Here is a 19,696-nt window from a genome sequence, read left to right as displayed (position 1 = left end):
ACGATTTATTTCCTTGTGCATGGACATGTGTGTTACCACACACATGCACATTTTCCACAAGGCATGTGTGACAGACAGAGAATAACCTGCGAAGTCAGTTCTCTGCTTCCATCACGTATGTACCGGGAAATGTCTTTACCTACAGAGCTATCTTTAGCCCTCATCTTGCTTTTGAGGAAGGGTCTCTCATTTGAGACCTGGAGTTCACTGAAGAGTTCAGGCTTAATGGCCAGTGAACTGCAGGAATACTCCTGGTTGTCCCCATCTCATGCTGGGGTCAAAAGTGCATGCCACCATGCCTGGCTCCTGCGTGCTGGGGATCAATCTCAGGCCCTCAATCTCTTGCAGTTTTTCAACTGAGCCCTTCCCCTCCCTCCCACCCGTAGGATCACATGTTTTTCTTAAGCTGGGGTTTGGTTATCTGGCTCAAGGCAATCTTAACCTCATGATCCCCTTGCCTCAGCCTCCTGACTGCTGGACTGCGGGTCTATGCCCTCATGCCTACACACTGGTTTTGTTTAACTGCACAGATCTGATGTTTGTTTTAGCCAGTAAATTCTACTTACTGCTCCCTAACACAGGGAACTATTTGGTCAGTTCTAAGCTCTCTCTTCACCCCAAACTCTCCCCTTGGCCTTTCTTCCCTACCTGTCTGTCCTTTCCCTTCCTCATTTGTCTTATACAGCCTTAGCAGATGGCATAAGACTTCCAGACCCCTTATGTAAATCCAATCCAAGTGAGGACATTCAAGCTGACCCTTTCAACTTCAGAAAAATCACAGCTACCCACAAAATGGTGTCCCCGGAAACAAGCTAAATTTTAGTCCCCAAACACCATTCACTAAATCCAACTAGGAAGTCAGAATGATACACCAAACCCTCGGCTTAAGATGAATGAGGCAGTGCAAGAATAATGCACGCTACTACATGTAGCTCAGGGTGAACGTATGTGTCAAAAAGCAAAAGTTTGTTTGGGGTTAATTTTGAGGCAGGCAGTAATGTAGCCCAGGCTTGTCCAGGATATACTATGTCAAGCTCCTGATTCTCTTACTTCCACTTGCCAAATCCAAAGATTATGGGTATGCACTACCACACCTAGCCTGAAAACTTTACTGTCACTGGGGCAGGGAGCTATCAAGGGTTCCACTTGGGAAAGAGCAGAAGAAATTAAGTATTTATCCCTACAGCTTGCCTCAGTGACTGAAGGCCAGGGTCCAGGGCCACTTGCAGACAGCAAGTCCGCAGTCATTCAAATCGTTTCTGCTTGTAACCTGTGCAAATCTTCCCACATACAGAAATGTTATCTAAATTATTACAAACTGTTTTGTTTCAGGAACAATGAAAAGGAAAGAGCGTGTACTTACTTAGATCAGGCACCTCTTTTTCCATATATACATGTGGAAAAAATAAATATGTATTCAGAAGTGGTAGTCCTTAGAGAACCTGCAGACATGCAGGGTGGAGTGCCTGAGACCATATGGCTGAGCCATTGTGCTACCAGCTTGTTTCTCCTGATTCCAAGTCCCTCGGCTTATTATCCTGTGGGTCATTCCTCACTCCAAAAGGTGAGCCATTGTGGTGGTAGATGATGCAAGGGTTCCGGAGTGTTGGCCACAAGGAAGACTTCATTTTTTTCTACAGACAAGGGCTTTATTGCTATCCACGGTAAGCCAAAAGTTATTCACTGCTGCCTCCTTGAACAGCTGTTCCTTATTCTATTGTCACCACAGAGTCAATCAAAAGAGAATAAGGAAGTTTTTATTTTGAATAGTTTCTTAAAACCTGAAAAATCAGGAAATAAGCCTGCAGTCATAAAAATATATAAAGTCAATCAGGGCGCCTCAATCAGGAAAAGTACCAGCCTTTGTAAGCTAAGCCAGCTTAGCTATATCACTACTGAGACATGCCCCCCACCGAAGGACCTCATAGCATTGCCAGGCCAGGCCAGGTAGAGCCAACCTGAGCCCAGCCATTCATGCAGCTCTGAGGGAGCAAGAGGAAAAGCGGACAGTGCCCCGTGCACAGCAAGGGACTCCTCTTTGCATATGTAACTCCCAGCAAGATGGCTACAGATCACGTTTCCGGGCAAATTTTCTACTGGAAATTGAAACATGTGTGTGTAGGGCTTCTAATAAACTTTCTTGGTTTTCACAATAAATTTCTGGCTATGCTGTCTTATTTATTAGGGTTTCTATTCCTCTGAAAAGACACCAGGACCAAGGCAAACTGTTAATAGTGGACAACATTTAATTGGAGTTGACTTATTGGTTCTGTGGTTCAATCCGTCATCAGGATGGTGGGAAGCATGGCAGCATCTAGGCGGGCATGTCTTGTTCTGAATGCAGGAGAAGGCTGAGCATCCTGAGGCCTAGGAGGAGCGTCTCCAAGCCGTCCTTCACAGTAACACACTGCCTCCAGAAACACCTACTCTATCATAACGACTCTAACAAGGGCAGCTAGGAGGAGCGTCTCCAAGCCGTCCTGCACAGTAACACACTGCCTCCAGAAACGCCTACTCTATCATAACGACTCTAACAAAGCCACACTTCCTCATCCTGCCACTCCCTGGGCCAAGCATATTCAAACCACCACATATGCTTTTGCCAATAATACAAGATCTTCAGAGGAGTAGATTTTCTACTTCCTTAATATTAACACATACAATTCCCTAGGTGTTGGGAAGGGAGGTTGACAATATAGGAGTGAATGGGCTAGTAGACACTACCTGTGTGCCGCAGTCTCCTTGTTCTATCTGGACCTCAGGCCCACCCCCATCTTCTCAGAATTCCTGCCCAGCAGTAACTTCATTACTTGTTTTATCCCATGAAGCACATGCAACAGCCTTAAGAACAAAAAAGTAACACTTTCAATAATACAATTACTGGAAAAAGTTGAAACTTCGTGCTGTTTTTATTATCATTTGTAGGTGTCTTTTTTTTATCTCTTTTGTCTTAAGAGTATAATCCACATATAGACCCTTTTGTCAATTCTCATTTTCCTTATTTATTTATTTATTTATTTATTTCTGTTTTACTTATTTATGCTGTTGTTTGGTTGTTATTTTCGAGTAAGGGTCTCAAGTGGTCCAGGCTAGACCTTGAACTTCTGATCTTCCTGTTTCCATCTCCCAAATTCTGGGACTACAGGCATCTACGCACCACACATGTCAATCCTCATATTCTAAGGTCACTTGAAAAAATTTCTTCCCTGAGTGGATTTGTCATTAACCTAATACAATATTAGATTAGTTCTTGTTTCATTTTGAATTTTTATAATCCTGTCCTAAAATATTAGCAACATATTCTAGCAGTCTTCTACAGTGGCATATAATTTCTCTTTATAGCTGTGTAATATTCCCTTGTATGGGGATATCACAGTTAAGATTCATCTACCAAAGAGCATGTGAGTTCTTTCAATAGTCTTATGGAAACATCTGCCAGTGCACCTGTGCAGTAATTTAGATGATGGAGGACTAAATAGAAAACAGTCAATAAAATACCTTTAAGCTGTATAAGCATGAGTGTCAGTCACGTTTGAGGTGGAGCAATGGTAAACTTACCCAAGCTCAAGGGACAGAGGAGCCTTTGCTTCCTGGCAAATGTCAGCGATTGTTTCTTCCAGAAAACTCATTGAGTCTTCATAGCAAAGCACTTTTTGGAAGTACACCAATCATGTCCCAATGGCAGTTAATTTTTGTTAGTAGCATTATAGACAGGCATGGAACATTGCCACACACCAAGTGGAATCCATGTTATGTGTGCTTAAAAAAATTAGGCAAAGTCTAAACTGATCTTAAAACTCCCCCAGAAGGCATCGTATTGGAGACTGCCACACAGTAAATGCATGCAGCTGTATTTCCTCTGACATGAAAGCCTAGCCATGTGAGTTCAGTACTGGATACAAAACTCCTGGATGCTCAGCACGGGTCGTTTGCCACCAAGCGCACCAAAGGAGACTACCAGCATCGATGTTTCTCTTGGAGGTTGAGCCTGGTTGCTGTAAGTGCATGCGCTGAGTCTCCAGGGAAGGCAAATGTAGGCGAAAAATAGAGCACTTCAGAAGAATGTTGCTCTGATGGAGATAAAGCAGTACATAGCCCATTTTAAAAGATTTTTTTTTAAATGTGTGTCTGTGTTTAGGTGAGGACAAGCATCCAGAGTGAAGAATAAGGTGTCAGGGCTCTTGGAGCTGGCACTAATAGGTGACTGGATCAGGGAGGAGCTCAGAGCAATGACAATGCTCTTAACCACTGAGCCATCTCTCCAGCACCCTGCATTTCCTGTTTTTAAATTCAATTTTTAATTCCTTATGTACATTACCATAAGGCTCCACTGCAGCTTCTTTTATTTCCACAAGCAAGGCACAGTCTTGACCAACAGCTGTGAAACAAAGGGTTCCTCCACAAATCATCCAGTAAATTCCCATGAAGCTCCATTTTAAAAAGAGATGTCTGCCCAGGGAAGAATCCAGCTGTGTTCGGTGACTCCCCTGTGACATCTAAGAGTAATCCTTGCCAAGTGATTGTTACAAAAAAAGAAACCCCCGAAGTTACACTATCAAGCAGAAAACAAAACAAAGACTATCACGGAAAATGTCAATACAGGTCATCACTGGTCTGGGCTTTCAGTGTGGAACGTGCATGCGGAAAGCCAGCATGGAAAATCTTTGCTCTGCATCTTATGCAGAGCCGGAAGCAGCTCCCAGCAGGCCCTGCTCTTCAGACTGGCCGGTGTTGAACTTGGCAGGCTGCCTACTGCTTCAGCTCCCGGGCCTCAGGCTCATTGTTCCAGGGCCACAGGCAGCATTTAAGACATAATGGGCCTATGTGACTACTTAGGGTTCCCAGCACAGAAAAAGACGAGTCCTTATCTAGTAACAGCAAGCTGCATGCACATTAAAAGTTTTTAGAAGAGGTGGGTTTTTTTTTCCTTACTTGTATTTTTGGCTGATGAATTCCACTCACATTGGTGCTCTGTAAACAGAAACAGGATGAGTTAAGTCAAAAGAAAAAGCCAAGCATGGTCTTTTGTGGAACCTTGGGAGGTATTTAGAGCAAAGAAGTCCTCGTGTCTTAAGAGACTGGATGCGTCTCTGGTTTCCTGACCCAAGCTATTTTTTTTCTTTTCTAATTGCCAACCTTAGTAGCTATCAGTACTCAATACCAACCAAGCGGTCCATGTGGATATTTTTCTACACTCTAAAGCCATCTCAAACACAAGAAAGTGTGGCTTATTCATCATTCAGTCAAAAGGGAGAGAGGACCCTTTCCACTCTCCAGACCCCCATAGGCACTGTATTAAAGTCACGTGGTTGGATGCTGATGAACCCTTCCTCAGGCAAAAACAGTGCCAGACATGGTGGCACAAAGTTTGAGGCCAGAATGGGTGATATACAGAGGCTGTGGGCCTCTACCTGCCCTGGTGCACACGGAGGCATCCTGTTGGTGCCACAGCGGCTTCCTGTGCTACAGACCTTAGCAGGCTCTTCATGATGGCATACCCTCTCTCCAGACCCCCTCCACCTTCCCTCCCAGAACACGGCTGGTAGTTTCGCAGGCCAGAGATACAGCTGACCCTCCATCTCTTTGGTGTGCCTCTGACTCTCTCTGTAGCAAAACCCAGCATCCTGGGGAGCCTTGGTGTTTGCTGAATCAAAGGAGGGGTCGGTCCTAGCTACCTACCTCCATCAGCCCCCACCCTCAGATGCAGCCCACTGTCCCTCAACTCCGGTTCCCCCTCCTTTTCTCTCTTGCTTGTGTTCATTCCAGGAGCCAGGAGCCTGAAAGCAAGGTCTTGTCACTCAAATGTCACATCCTGGTGTTGTCTTCTTGACCTTCTTGAAGTGAGGTCAAGGGACGTTGTTCCTTTAGGACACTGCTTTAGAATCGTATTTAGCAAGCTGGAGGACAGACCGAATGGCTGCAGCTTAGTGTCACCTTTGCTGACGACCTTCCCTCCAGGCTCAGTCGTCAGCCTATTTTGAGTTTTTACACTAAAGCCACTCTAAAGACCACAGGCTTCAAAGGCATGAGCTACTCCGAACTTGTCCTGAAACGAAGGAAAAGGCATAGCTGACGTTAATGACACCGATATTCTTCATTCCATTTGCTTACAGTTGTATACTTGAGATATTCTTGCCTCAGCACAGAAAGCCTGGCTCTCTCTCTCTCTCTCTCTCTCTCTCTCTCTCTCTCTCTCTCTCTCTGTCTGTCTGTCTCTCTCTCTCTCTCTCTGTCTGTCTCTGTCTCTCTGTCTCTGTCTCTGTCTCTCTCTGTCTCTCCCTCTCTGTCTCTCTGTCTCTCTCTGTGTGTCTCTGTCTCTGTCTGTCTGTCTGTCTGTCTGTCTCTCTCTCTCTCTCTCTCTCTCTCTCTCTCTCTCTCTCTCTCTCTCTTCTTTCAGTTTTAAGTGTAAAGGGACATTAGGGCAAAAGGGTTCCATAGTGTTGGCAAGCAACACCTTGTGGTAGATAGCCTTACAAGAAGGCAATTAGCAGACTTGCTGGCCTGGAGGATGGCTCCATCCCTCATAATCAGCTTTGCCCCTTATTAATGTACCTTACCAAAAGGAGGAAGGTAAGGGAAGGAGACCTTGTTGGGTCTATGAAGGGAAAACGACTTTTTCCTAGCCCAGAAAGTAGGATCTAAGGTTACCATTCACTGTGACTGGAGACATAACAAGGAAATATTATTGTCCCTTTCTATAGAAACTAGTCCACTCTGCCTGTCAGTCACATGGCCAGAGGGCCACCCCTTAGAAAAGCTCATTCACCTGAAGACCTGTTAAAGACTTATCTGAAGTCCTGCTAAAGACAGAGGGTGCTGGTAATGTTAACTATCCCCTTAATGAGATACTGTGCTTCTACCTTCAGCCCCTCCCTAATTCAAATCCTCCATGCTAAGCCTGCCTGTTCTCCTGGGTGCTAACTCAGAAGGCATAAATTTTCCCTTCCCTTCTTTTTTATTCCTCCTTTGGCTACTGACCCAAATCCCAAGCTTTCAGATGCTGGGCTGTGCTTTCTCACAGTTTTTCTTGATGACCCTAAACTCTTTCCACATCTGTTTGATGGCTTCTGCTTATTTGGACTCTACCTGAAAAAACATCTCCCTTCCTCTTATCTATTTCCCTCCTTCCCACAGCTGCTGGGATCTATGCCTTGACTGCCCTCTTATTTTTCTCTCAAATTCTAGTAAAATGATTCTCAAGCTTCCTTCTGAGTCCATTTTTAGTTAGTTTTGTTAATGGAATTAGGAGCCCACAAAAAGGACCCCTAGTTGCCTGGTAACACTTCTGCCTGATAAAAAGCTACCTGAGAAACTCCAGCATTATTCCAGAAGTAAACTAGAAATTCACAGCCCCATTCCATATTACTTCTGAATAATGGTAATAAATAAATGACAGAGTATAGTTACTATCCCTGGGCCCTCCCCATTCCATGACCATCTCAGGGTTCTTTTCTCTCATTTGTAGACTTCCTTTACTAGGCTGTGTCCAGGGTGCCTGGTCTCTTGTTCAGGGTATCTCTCAATGCCTGTCTATGTAGTCTGCCTACATTGATTAGCTCAGGCTTCCTCATAGCATGGAGGCTTCAAGACCTCAGATTTTAGGACTCAGTGTTCTAGTAAGCAAGGTAGACAGCTTTTCCTGTCTTGTCTTAGAATTTACCTAATATTAATTCTGCTATACTTTATTGGACAAGTGTATGTGTATGTGTATGTGTATGTGTGAGAGAGATAGACAGACAGACAGACAGATAAGCAGACAGAGACAGAGAGAGAGAGAACATGGCCACTTCCTCTTCTCTCCAGTAGATCTAGGCTGCTTCATAGAGGAAGTTGAGGATGTGTGCTCTCTAAGGCTAGGACTCAATACGTCTGACACATACATTTGGGCTTTGGAAAAGTTTAACCTGAGACCATGTTAGATGAACAGGCAGGCAGAAGCTAGCTTCGCAGTGAGGCTGCTTCACAGAGTAAAACATCTGGCCAACAAACAGAAGTTTCCACCACGCTTGCCCCAGTAGTTGAACATATAAGCTATGTCACCATCTCTGACACTGTCTGGCAGAGCGCTCAACTCCAGCCACCAGGAACTGTGACTGCATCTCAGAGTCCAGGTAAGAACCACTTGACTGATGGATCCAGTTAAGCCCTGGGACCTCAAGAGATGGTAATAAATTATTACTTAAGCCTTCAAATTCTTCCTGGCGTTTTTGTGCAGTTCAAGCTGCAGTCTCTTCAGCTGTGCCCTACCCCAATACGTCTCTATCCTCGGATTCCCGTGGCCTTTAGCCTGTGGCCTTCAGCATCAGTAACCTGCTTCACAGAGGTTTTCAATGTTGGTCGTTGAGCACAGACGCTTATATTTAAGAGAATGTTCTTAGACGTGATTGAAGATATGCCCACAGTCATCTAAAAAAGAAATCAGTGTAGAGACAGTGGGAGTAAGAGCATGAAAATTCTGCCTGGAGTTCATTGTCCAGAAGATGTTCAATTGGACCTCAATGCCAAGTGGCTGTTTGATAATTTGCTTTGTAGAAAGAGAGAACTAATAAACGTTCTAGAGAAAAAAATTAATATGGGAAAAATTAATATTTCAGGACTCTCTTTCCTGAAAATTAGTCTGGAGGCTGGAGGTGCAGTTCAGTGGCAAAATGTGCTTGGTCTATGTGAGGAACTGGAGTAAGTGTCCAGCACACACGAGCACACATTTGAATGTGATGTTCAGTGAGCTGTGTTTGAGTGACAGCAGATGAAGGTTATCAACAGGGATGGGGGCCATAATGAAGAAATGATCGTGGCAATCCTGGTAAAAAGTAGTAGATCCTAGAACCTAGCTATCTCAGTGAGAAAGAGGTGAAAAGGAGCCAACTTAAGACATAGCCAGGGGTTGATAGGACTCAAAAATACAGTGCATTCCATACATGTGTGTATGTCAGATCCTATTGCAAAACCCCATCCTTTGATCACGTGTAAACAAAATAAATAATTCTGCAGAATGTTTTAAAACGACCCAAACTTTTGGAAAAAGTTTTAAATTGAAGCTATGATTTTGGATACATAGGCTCAGCAACTTTTCTTTGGAGCATTTACAATCATTAGGATTTGTTTTGGCTTTATTTTCTCGAGACAAGGTCATGCAATGTGGCTCGGGCTTGCATGGACTTCACTATGCAAAATAGACTGTGATTGTCTGGGACTTTTTTAAATGTATATTTGTTTTATTAATAATTTGTGGTAGTTTCTTTGGTTACCAAAAGTAATTCTAATGCTGGTTGAATTTAAAACACACACATACACACACCCACCCCCCACCCCCCACACACACACACTTTAACCTCATCTTGAAACATTTAGTGATCCACCTCATTCTATTCAATCTCAATAGTCAATGTAAAAAGAAACAAAAGTGAACATACATACCATGACATGTTTTCACAAATGCCTATTTCACTATTTGTGGGTAACACATTTAACTGTCAAATAAATTTAAATGATGTCTAGGTGACTGCACCACAGCTGTACTGATAACTAGGTAACCAACCCAGTTAGAACGAGCCGACTCTCCTCTACATCATCCCTTGCTTTGATCACGTCTGCTGAAAGGAGGGAGCCTGTTGGCCATATGGAAATATATTAAAACCAAATCTCCTGATATCCATTTCCAGAGCTTCCCTTCGGGTAGATTAAGCCTTTGGTTACAAAGCAAGCCTGAGTTTGTGGTTGCAGATATTAAAGTTCTTCTGGCCTCTGTCTCCTAAGTACTGGGATTATAGGTGTGAGCCTCCCAGCCCAGTGTTACAGGCATTTCCAGTATGCTCATATTCCTTTTTAACTTTTTCACTTACACATCCCTCTAGCACAGTGGTTTTAAGCCTTCCTAATGCTAGTACTGTTTCATACAGTTCTTCATGTTGTGGTGACTCCTAGCCATAAAATTGTTTTCATTACTACTTCATAACTATAATTTTGCTACCATTAAGAATTATAATGTAAATATCTGATATGCAGGCTAAGTGATATGTGATCTCCGTGAAAAATTGTTTGACCCCAAAGGGTTCGAGATCGCAGCTTGAGAATAGCTGCTCTAGTGTAGGAGGAGTACAAGAAGTTCGGGGAAACAATCCTGGGAAACTGCCATTGCAGGTTTTAAAAGCTTTCAGGGGCTGATGGAGAAACTGCTGATGGAGAACTGTGAGGTTTCTTAATCTCTGTGCTCCCTCTAGAGGTCAAGTTAGTCTCTGACGATTTCTCCAGTACATCCCGCTTTATATTGAAACGATTGCAATGAATTAACTTTAAATGTATTTACACTTTAGCATTTTCTCTTGCTTGCTACTGAATAGACTCCATGAGATTTATGATGAGCCTCAAATGCTATTATTGTCATAATTTGTAATTATCAGTTTTCAGTAGTGTTTATTGAATTTCAGAGTATACCAAAATGTAATTATCACCTAGTGTGTATGAGCTAATTCACAATGACTGTTCCAAGAGTGAGGTGATCAGTTTTCGCTCTAAAGTGTGTTCATTGATGAATCCACAGGCTTTAAAAAACGACTTTTAAAACTTGAACATTTCATCATAAGCCCACCATGCCTTGCAGGAAGAAGTCACCCTCAGCACAGTCCCCTAATGTCACCTCCAAGGCCCTATCTGTCTTAAGCAGTGTTCTATTGAGGTGTGAGAACTCCATGACCATGGCAACACTTATCACAGAAACCATTTAATTGAGTGCGGCTTACAGGTCAGAGGTTTAGTTCACTATCGTTATGGTGGTGTGAAACATGACCGTGTGTAGGCAGACATGATGCTGGGGAAGGAACTGAGAGAATTCTACATCTGTATCCTCAGTCAGGAGGAAGAGAGAGAGCGTGAGCCACTGGTACTGGCTGGAGCCTCTGAAACCTCAACACCCACCCCTAGTGACATACTTCTAGTTAGGCCACACCTACTCCAACAAAGTCACTTGTCCTAATCTTTTCAAATAATGCCACTCCCTATGAGCCCATGGGAGCCATTTTCATTCAAACCACCATACCATCTAAGACAAGGTCAAGTACTACAGGGGAGAAAGGAATGAAAAGAAAGATCAATTGAGTGCCACACATGTAAGGCTTCATATTTTATACCCGGTTTCTCATTTAAAGCCCTAGAGAAATGCTATTCCATTCCTTATCTATACACACACCCACGTACACCACACACATCACACACACCACACATATATCACATACACCCACAATACACATATATCACACATACACACAAACACATTCCACACACACCACATATACACACATACCACATATGCCATATATACACCGTGAACACACACACACACTGTTTAATCTCTTACAAGTTGCAATAAGGCAGAGTGATGAAGCAGTCCCCAGCTCTACAGATTCCAATAGGAGAACTAAAAGCTGAATACTGCTCCCTGTGAGACAGAGGCCCGAGCATGAGGACACCCACCTGCAGAGGAAGAGCTTGGTAGGCTTCACCTTCTCGGAGGAGGGGATTCCCTTCTCCAGTTGAAGATGAGGAGTCAGCCATGTGCAGGAACATTGCCCGTGAAGGCTAGAGCCGTCTATCTGAATCAATTGAGATGGGTGAATAGCACTTCAGGGTTGTGAATGTGAACAATTAAGAGCCCAGAGACACTCAAAGACTACCAGAAAACAGTGGGGCCTCAGGATCTACAGTCTGCTACTGTGAATATACTGCATCTGTGACCTGTGTTTCTTTGTTGGGGGACATACCGTCTTGGTGATGGCTCTTGGCAGAAGTCACTGAAGTCTTCTTAAGGACTTATTAGTCCAGGTTCAAAACTACCTCTATTTCTGAAATGGAACATGGTCAGGCCAATAATTTACCTATTTTTAAATATCTAACTTATTGTGTGTATGTGTATATGTGTGTGGATACATGAGTGTGATATGTTTGCGCATTCACAGTTGTGTGTGTATATGTAGTACGTGTCTATGTGTGCATGTATGTATCATATGTGTGTGTAATGTGTATGGTATGTGTATGTGTGGTATGTGTATGTATGTGTGGCATGTGTGTATATATGTGTGATGTGTGTGTGCATGCATGGGTGCATGTGTGTGTGTGTGTGTGTGTGCGTGTTACAGAAATTTTGAGTTGTTTCTCTTGTTTTGCTGTGGGTTCATCAGATAAGACTCCTGCCAAAGATCAAGTTTAGGTCATTAGATTTGTACACTAAGTACCTTTCTATTGAGGCTTTGAGGCCATTAGATCTGTATACGAAGTACCCTTCTATTGAGGTTTCGATTTGTGCTTACATGGGAATCCACACGTCTGCTGCAGGTTCCTGCCAACAGTTGTTTTTTTGGTTTTTTTTTTTTTTTTTTGGTCCTTTTTTTTTTTTTTCTTGACTGATCAATAAAAAGCCAATAGCTAATGGCTGGGCAAGGGGATAGAGGTAGGACTTTGAGGATTCCCAAGAGTAACTACAGGACAGGAGAAGGAGGGAGTCCACAGTGAGAGGAACTTAGGATGGACCACGCTGTGAAGGAGCAGGAGGGTGAGATGGCCCAAGTGTAGGCACAAAGGGAGAGTGGTCCATGGAAGGGATGCCCAGAAGGAAACATGGCAGCAAAAATAAAAGATAGATTTAAAAAGTGATAATTCAAGAATACTGGAGGGGAGTGTATGCTAGCCTCTGGAAGGTTTAGAAGTGCTCAGCCATTGAGCTAATTAAGGCAGATACAATATAAAGATTGCATGTGAATGTCTTTTGTCCATGAATCCAAAGCCCTTGGGCAGGTGCTGAACAGTGTGTGCACCCACCAAGAGCATAGAGCAACTTTTAACATTTAGCCCTACACCCTTCCCCATGAAGATATATTGCCAGCCCAAGTGTTGATGGCTTAATCAAACTAAGAATACCAGAACTGACTGGCTGGCCATATAGAACTAAAGCAATATAGCTATCTTTAGACACAGACAGCATTCCAAACTGAAGACTATGCAACCTTACAGCTTGCTCTCAATTAAAATTCAACCCGGCTGCACTAGTACAATAACCAGGTGGAACTGCATCTTTTAGTAAAGGTGATGCTTGCAATGAGGAAGAAAGTTAACAAAATGTGTAGAAGCCAAATGGCTCCCGAAGAGCCCTTAAACCACAGTATGTGTGTGGCACACAGGCCTAGGAATACAGTCTGCTACTGTGAATGTCCAACACCAGAAAGGGTGAGAAGCACCACACGGATTCCTCTAAGTGGTATCTGAGTGTTTGATTCTCTCTGCCTCCAAGATGACTGTCAAATTGTGCCTTGTTACCAGGGTACTCTAGAGAATATTCTAAACAACGAGCAGAGAAGCTCCACTCCCAGGTGCTCTAACATGCCCAGGATCAGAGGTGAGAAGGACACAACATCTGTCCCAATACCAGGAGTAACTGGGATCAACGGGACCAGGCACACAGGAGCTCTGCCAGCCCAGTGGCTCAGGTTCCTTCCAGTCCCACAACACCCAGAGAAAACTCCACTCCTAGGCACTCTAATATGCCCAGGATCAGAGGTGAATAGACTCCAACATCTGTCCCAATACTGAGAGTAACTGGGACCATCGGGACCAGGCACACAGGAACACCGTCAGCCCAGTGGCTCAGGTTTCTTCCAGTCTCTCTGGGCTGGTGCACTGAGCAGACCTTAGGCACAAGCTCCGCAGCCAGCCCCACAACACCCAAAGGAAGCTCCACTCTCAGGTGCTCTAACACACCCAGGATCAGAGGTGAGGAGGACACAACATCTGTCCCAGAAGTAACTGGGACCAGGAGGATCCAGGCACACAGGAACTCTGTCAGCCCAGTGGCTCAGATTGCTTCCAATCTGTCTGAGCCAGCTGGTACCCTGAGCAGACCTTGGATGGGAACTCTGCAGCCAGTCCCACAACATCCAGAGGAAGCTCCATTCTTAAATGCTCTAACAAGCCCAGGGTCACAGAATCCCAAAATCACAGGATCACAGAGACAGCTTGACTCTGAGGAGTTCTGACACAACCAGGATCACAGGAAGGACTGACTCCAGTCCACTTTAGCAAGGGCAAGTAGCACTAGAGATAGCCAGATGGCAGGGGGCAAGCGTAAGAATATAAGCAACACAAACCAAGGTTACTTGGCATCATTAGAACGCAATACTCCCAACATAGCAAGCCCCGGACACACCATTACAGTGAAAAAGCAAGATTCAGATATAAAATCACTTCTCATGGTGATGATACAGGACTTTAAGAAAGACATAAATAGCACCCTCAAAGAAATACAAGAGAACACAGGTAAACAGCTAGAAGCTCTTAAAGAGGAAACACAAAAATCCTTTAAAGAACTACAGGAAAACACAATCAAACAGGTGAAGGAAATGAGCAAAACCATCCAGGATCTAAAAATGGAAATAGAAAAAATAAAGAAATCAGAAAGAGAGACAACCCTGGAGATAGAAAACCTAGGAAAGAAATCAGGAGTCATAGATGCAAGCATCACCAACAGAATACAAGAGATAGAAGAGAGAATCTCAGGGGCTGAAGATAACATAGAAAACATTGAAACAACATTCAAAGAAATTGCAAAAAGCAAAAAGCTCCTAACCCAAACATCCAGGAAATCCAGGATGCAATGAAAAGACCAAACCTAAGGATAATAGGTATAGAAGAGAGTGAAGACTCCAAATGTAATGAGCCAGTAAATATCGTCAACAAAATTATAGAAGAAAACTTCCCTAACCTAAAGAAAGAGATGCCCATGAACATACAAGAAGCCTACAGAACCCCAAATGGACTAAATCAGAAAAGAAATTCCTCCTGTCACATAATAATCAAAACACCAAATGCACTAAACAAAGAAAGAATTTTAAAAGCACTAAGGGAAAAAGGTCAAGTAACATATAAAGGGAAGCCTATCAGAATTGCACTGGACTTCTCACCAGAGACTATGAAAGCTAGAAGATCCTGGGCAGATGTCATACAGACCCTAAGAGAACACAAATACTAGCCCAGGCTACTATACCCAGCAAAACTCTCAATTACCATAGATGGAGAAAACAAGATATTCCATGACAAAACAAAATTTACACAATATCTTTCCACAAATTCAGCCTTACAAAGGATAATAGATGGAAAATATCAACATAAGGAGCAAAACTATACTCTAGAAGAAGCAAGAAAGTAATCTTTCAACAAATCCACAAACCTAATTCCACCTCTTACAACAAAAACAACAAGAAGTGACAATTACTTTTTCTTAATATCTTAATATGAAAATTAATATTACTAACATATCCTAATCTATTGAAATCTAAAAACATGAGGAATTAGAAATTTGTTGATTGTCATCCAATGGTCTCTCTAATTTAATAATTGGAGAAATAGGTCCAATATTGTACAATTCATATACACTTTCAGCTTGTTTGTTTGTGACAGTGTCTTGCTGTGTACAACATAATGGTCTTGAGATCTTGCTTCTCCTATCTCAGCCTCTCTATTACTAGTAATGTTTATTTCATGTTTTTACACTATACTATGATTTTCAAAACAGCTTACATATTTTAAAAGTATCTATATACTCAAAAGTAATGTAGACAATTAAATTGGGAGGGGGTTTGTAAGAGAACAACAAAGAGTGACGTTTGTAACTCTTGTATCGTTACCACAGTAAGAGCCAATATTTTAAGCTCTACTAAATACAAAACAAACAAAAACACTTTATATATTTGTTTATTTAAATAAATATTAGTAGTGATGTATTATTTTGAAATATACAGTTAATAAATTTGGAGTTATTTAAAATTTATATTGAGAAAAACGTTTGTATTTTCAGTATTGCCATAGACATGCATCTACATAAGACTGTTAAACTGTTTGTTGTTTTATATCAAACAACTTTTATAATACTCATTTTTATTGTTATAATATTTTATAAATTTTAAAGAATATGACAAAAAAGATATTGTAGGTATTAAAGAGGATTCTCTGGGAGGAGTTGGGGTACAAAAGGAAAACAGGAATGTGATTTAATTCTATTTACTAAAAATGTTTTTAAATGTTAACAAATTCAGATAAATTGAAATCATGTAACTTTTCTCATCACATAGCAATAAAACTTAAAAAAAATAATATTCTAAAATTCACTGCTTGCCTGCGTAATTTAGTTTATTCTTTACTAGCATGAACCCTCTTTAACTTTGTATATTATTTCATTCGATATTCTAGTTCTATTTGATATTCTATTCGACTTCATTTCTATTTTAGTAAGTACTCTTTTTCATTAAATAGGAAAATAACATGTTATGAGATTAGAAAAAAATAACCAAAATAATTCCAAAGATAATTTTCAAATACTCTTTGTCTTTAAGCCCAGGATGACCTTGAACCCAGGACAATCATATTGCCTCAAGCTCCTGAATTACAGGCATGCAGTACACACCTAACCAATGGTTGTAATTTAGGATAGATGTCCTGTAATTTTTATCCAAGCCAGAGCTATTCTATAAATAAAAATGGTCTCAGAGTAGATGCTTCACAAGTGTTTTGGGGATTTAAGTTGGAGTCTTGTTTCTTTAGGGCTATACTTGCTGTCTGAAAAGCCATTTAGCAGAATATCTTTCTTTTCTGCTTTTCCTCTTCCTAGCGGGTGGCATTACTGGTTCCAGTGGCCATCAAACATGTACCCTGGGACACTTTTGTTGAGTCTTGTGTAGAAGTGCCTTCACATGAAGCTTCCGTAATGAAACTGGATTAATCATTTTAACACATTCACTTATTGACCATACGTGTGTGTGTGTGTGTGTGTGTGTGTGTGTGTGTGCGTGCGTGCACATGTGTGTGGGGGGGTACACATATGTGCCACAGTGCATGTGCAGAGGTCAGATGAATGCTTGAGGTAACTGTTTTCTCTTTTCACCATTTTTATAAAGGTAGATGAAAAAAAAAGTCTTGGCACATCAGAATTCTGTTCAAGACACACTACTGAAAAATTTCTGTTATCTGAACCGTTTTCAGAAACAAGTACAGTTTGGAGACAGACAGCAGGTATCCTTTACTCCATGGGGGAAGGTTTCTCATGTTCCCCCTGTTCAATACGGCAACAGTTAATTTTGTTTAACCGGATGAACTCTTACAGTAAAACTACAATATGCTTCTCTCTTCTCATTAATTATTTGGAAAAATACAAAGGCATTTCCATAGCAATTCCTTCCAACTTAATCACCAGCATAAAGATATTCTTGTTGATACTCTGTCTTCTTAATTGGTGACATTAATAATGTTAATATAATTTAATTTATCAAGTGTTCCATTCATCAGTTATAAATTGGGATGCCTCATAACTCATTAATGAGAAATCCACTTTGTAGATGTTTGTGTGAAAATTCTTTCCCTGATTCCAGTATTATGTTATAACTGTTAGCATCAGGACATCCAAAGCCTGTGGTGATGCATGGGTGGGTCCGTAGACCTGTTGCAGCAGGGCAAGCAGAGGTCATGACCACAAGGATCTGATCCTTCTCCTAACCAGGCAACCTACTAACACTACCATGTTATTTCCTTTAGATACCTGAGTCTGGGACATCCAGAACCCCTCTGTTGCTAAACACCATTCTCTTGTTGTCATCCAATTTTGGACTCTACCATGTAGAGGCCCAAGCTCAATACCCTCTCTCTCTACAGCCTACTCCTGAGGACTTAAGCTTCTTAAAATCTATAACTGCTTCTTGAAAAATCTGTCAGAAGTCTGACCCCAACTCAAAGTATCATAGCACCCCTTTTCCTACCCATCAGGCTAGAGGTTCCCTTCCTGGAACTGACTGGCAACTTGACTTTACCCATATGCCCACTGTCAGGCATGCCAAGTACCTCCTGGTCTTGGTGGACACCTTCTCAGTGTGGGTAGAGACATTCTCACAACTAACAAAAGGGCTCAGACAGTCTCTGATCTCCTCCTCCAAGAGATCATCCTCCAGCTTGGTGTCCCAGCCTCTCTCAATGGTCCTGAATTTACTTCCCAAGTCTCTCAAATCTTATCTAAGGCCCTAGACATCCCCTGGCATTTTCACATTCCTTACCACCCTCAATCTTCTGGTAAGGTAGAAAGAACTAATCGCTCTTTAAAAAACACTCTTGTTAAGCTGTCACAGGAACTTCACCTTGATTGGGTAAAACTCCTACCCCTGGCTCTTTTCAGGTTACAAGCTCTCCCAAAACAACCTCTCCTCATCTCTCCCTTTGAACTCATGTATGGACATCCAGTCCTAACTCTTGATCTTTCACCTAAATGCTCTCCCCTCCCAGACCATGTATTTACCCCATTACTTTGCCACCTCCATTCTCTCCTATGAAACTTTGCTGACCATCATCTACCTCAGCCATGCACTGTCTCCTGTCCACTACCTATCAACATTGGAGACCAAGTCCTTCTATCCCTTCCAGGTCATCGGCCCTCACCTCTCTCTCTCAAGTGGCAGGGCCCTTTTAAAGTAATTCTTGTGACCCCTGCTAAACTCGAGGAATTCTCTCATTGGGTCCATCTGTCTCACCTGAAACCTGCAATAGAACCATAACCCTTGATATAGCATCTCTGCCACAATGCCCTACAATCCAAAACACGTCCATTCTTTGTGGCACTCAGGCATATCGTCGCTTACCTGCTAACTGGTCAGGAGTTTGCACATTAGTACTTCTTTTCCCTGAACTGAGAGTAATCCAGGGAAACAAGCCCTTGCCAATCCCAGTTGTAGATATGATAGCTGCCTAACATATGAGGGCAGTCCAACTTGTGCCACTCTCGGTTGCTACAGGAATAACCATAGGTGTTGGTACTGGAGTTTCAGGGATAACAACTTCCATGATCCAATATAATACATTCACTTCTCAGTTTCAAAGTGATTTTCTGACCGTGAGACCTCCAGTTCTGAGATTTTTGAAAACCCCATATGGAAGTGGATACTCCCGTTTGTAACTCCTCTCTTAGTCATCTTCCTGGTGTTATTATTTGCTCCCTGCCTCATTAATCTTGTTTCTACATTTCTTCAACAACAAATACAAAAACTTTCTAACCAAACTATCAATCAGCTCCTGTTACCAGCTGCTGTCCATAGATGAGCCACTGTCCACAGAGGAACCTGATGCAAATGTTTACCAAGTGGATCCCGATGGTGAAAGCCAGCTACCCCCCATTGACAATGCCCCTAGACAGCAGGAAGTAGCTTAAGAGACACAACACCCTTGTTCCCTTTTCACCATAGGCTTCCCCTTCCCTTTTTCTTTCCTTCTCTTTATAATATCAAAAAGGGAGGTATGTTACCATCAGGACATCCAAAGCCTGTGGTGATGCATGGGCTGGTCCACAGACCTGTTGCCAGGGTAACAGCCACCGTATTCCCAGAATTCATTGGGCTCACCTCCCACCTTTACCTGTGGCCTGTATATCAGAACCCATATATATATATATATATATATATATACACACACACACACACACACACACACACACACAGGGAATATTCCTCCATCTTGCTCTCTCTCCCCCTCCTCTCTTTCCGCTCCACTACCCCCTCTCTCCCTCTCAATTAAACCTCTTAAATGTGGAACTGTTTGGGCCTAGTGTGTGGTATTGTTCTGACGAGACCCACTGTTCTAACACATCAATAACTGTATAGGGAAGAAACGAGAATCAATTTTA

The 19,696-nt window shown here is 42.3% G+C and overlaps 1 long non-coding RNA gene across 1 annotated transcript; it reads right to left on the bottom strand.

Moving 5' to 3' along the window:
* Positions 1-2,877: 2,877 nt before the first annotated feature.
* LOC116075097 lies at positions 2,878-19,357 on the bottom strand. Its single transcript, XR_004112415.1, has 3 exons — positions 19,319-19,357; positions 11,470-11,588; positions 2,878-6,046 (listed from the first exon to the last, which is right to left on the bottom strand). It is a non-coding gene; the product is annotated as an uncharacterized LOC116075097 (long non-coding RNA).
* Positions 19,358-19,696: the final 339 nt, after the last annotated feature.

The sequence above is a fragment of the Mastomys coucha genome, unplaced genomic scaffold, assembly GCF_008632895.1.
Source record: "Mastomys coucha isolate ucsf_1 unplaced genomic scaffold, UCSF_Mcou_1 pScaffold3, whole genome shotgun sequence".
Lineage (NCBI taxonomy): Eukaryota > Metazoa > Chordata > Mammalia > Rodentia > Muridae > Mastomys > Mastomys coucha.
This window is presented reverse-complemented; position numbering and strand designations above follow the sequence as displayed.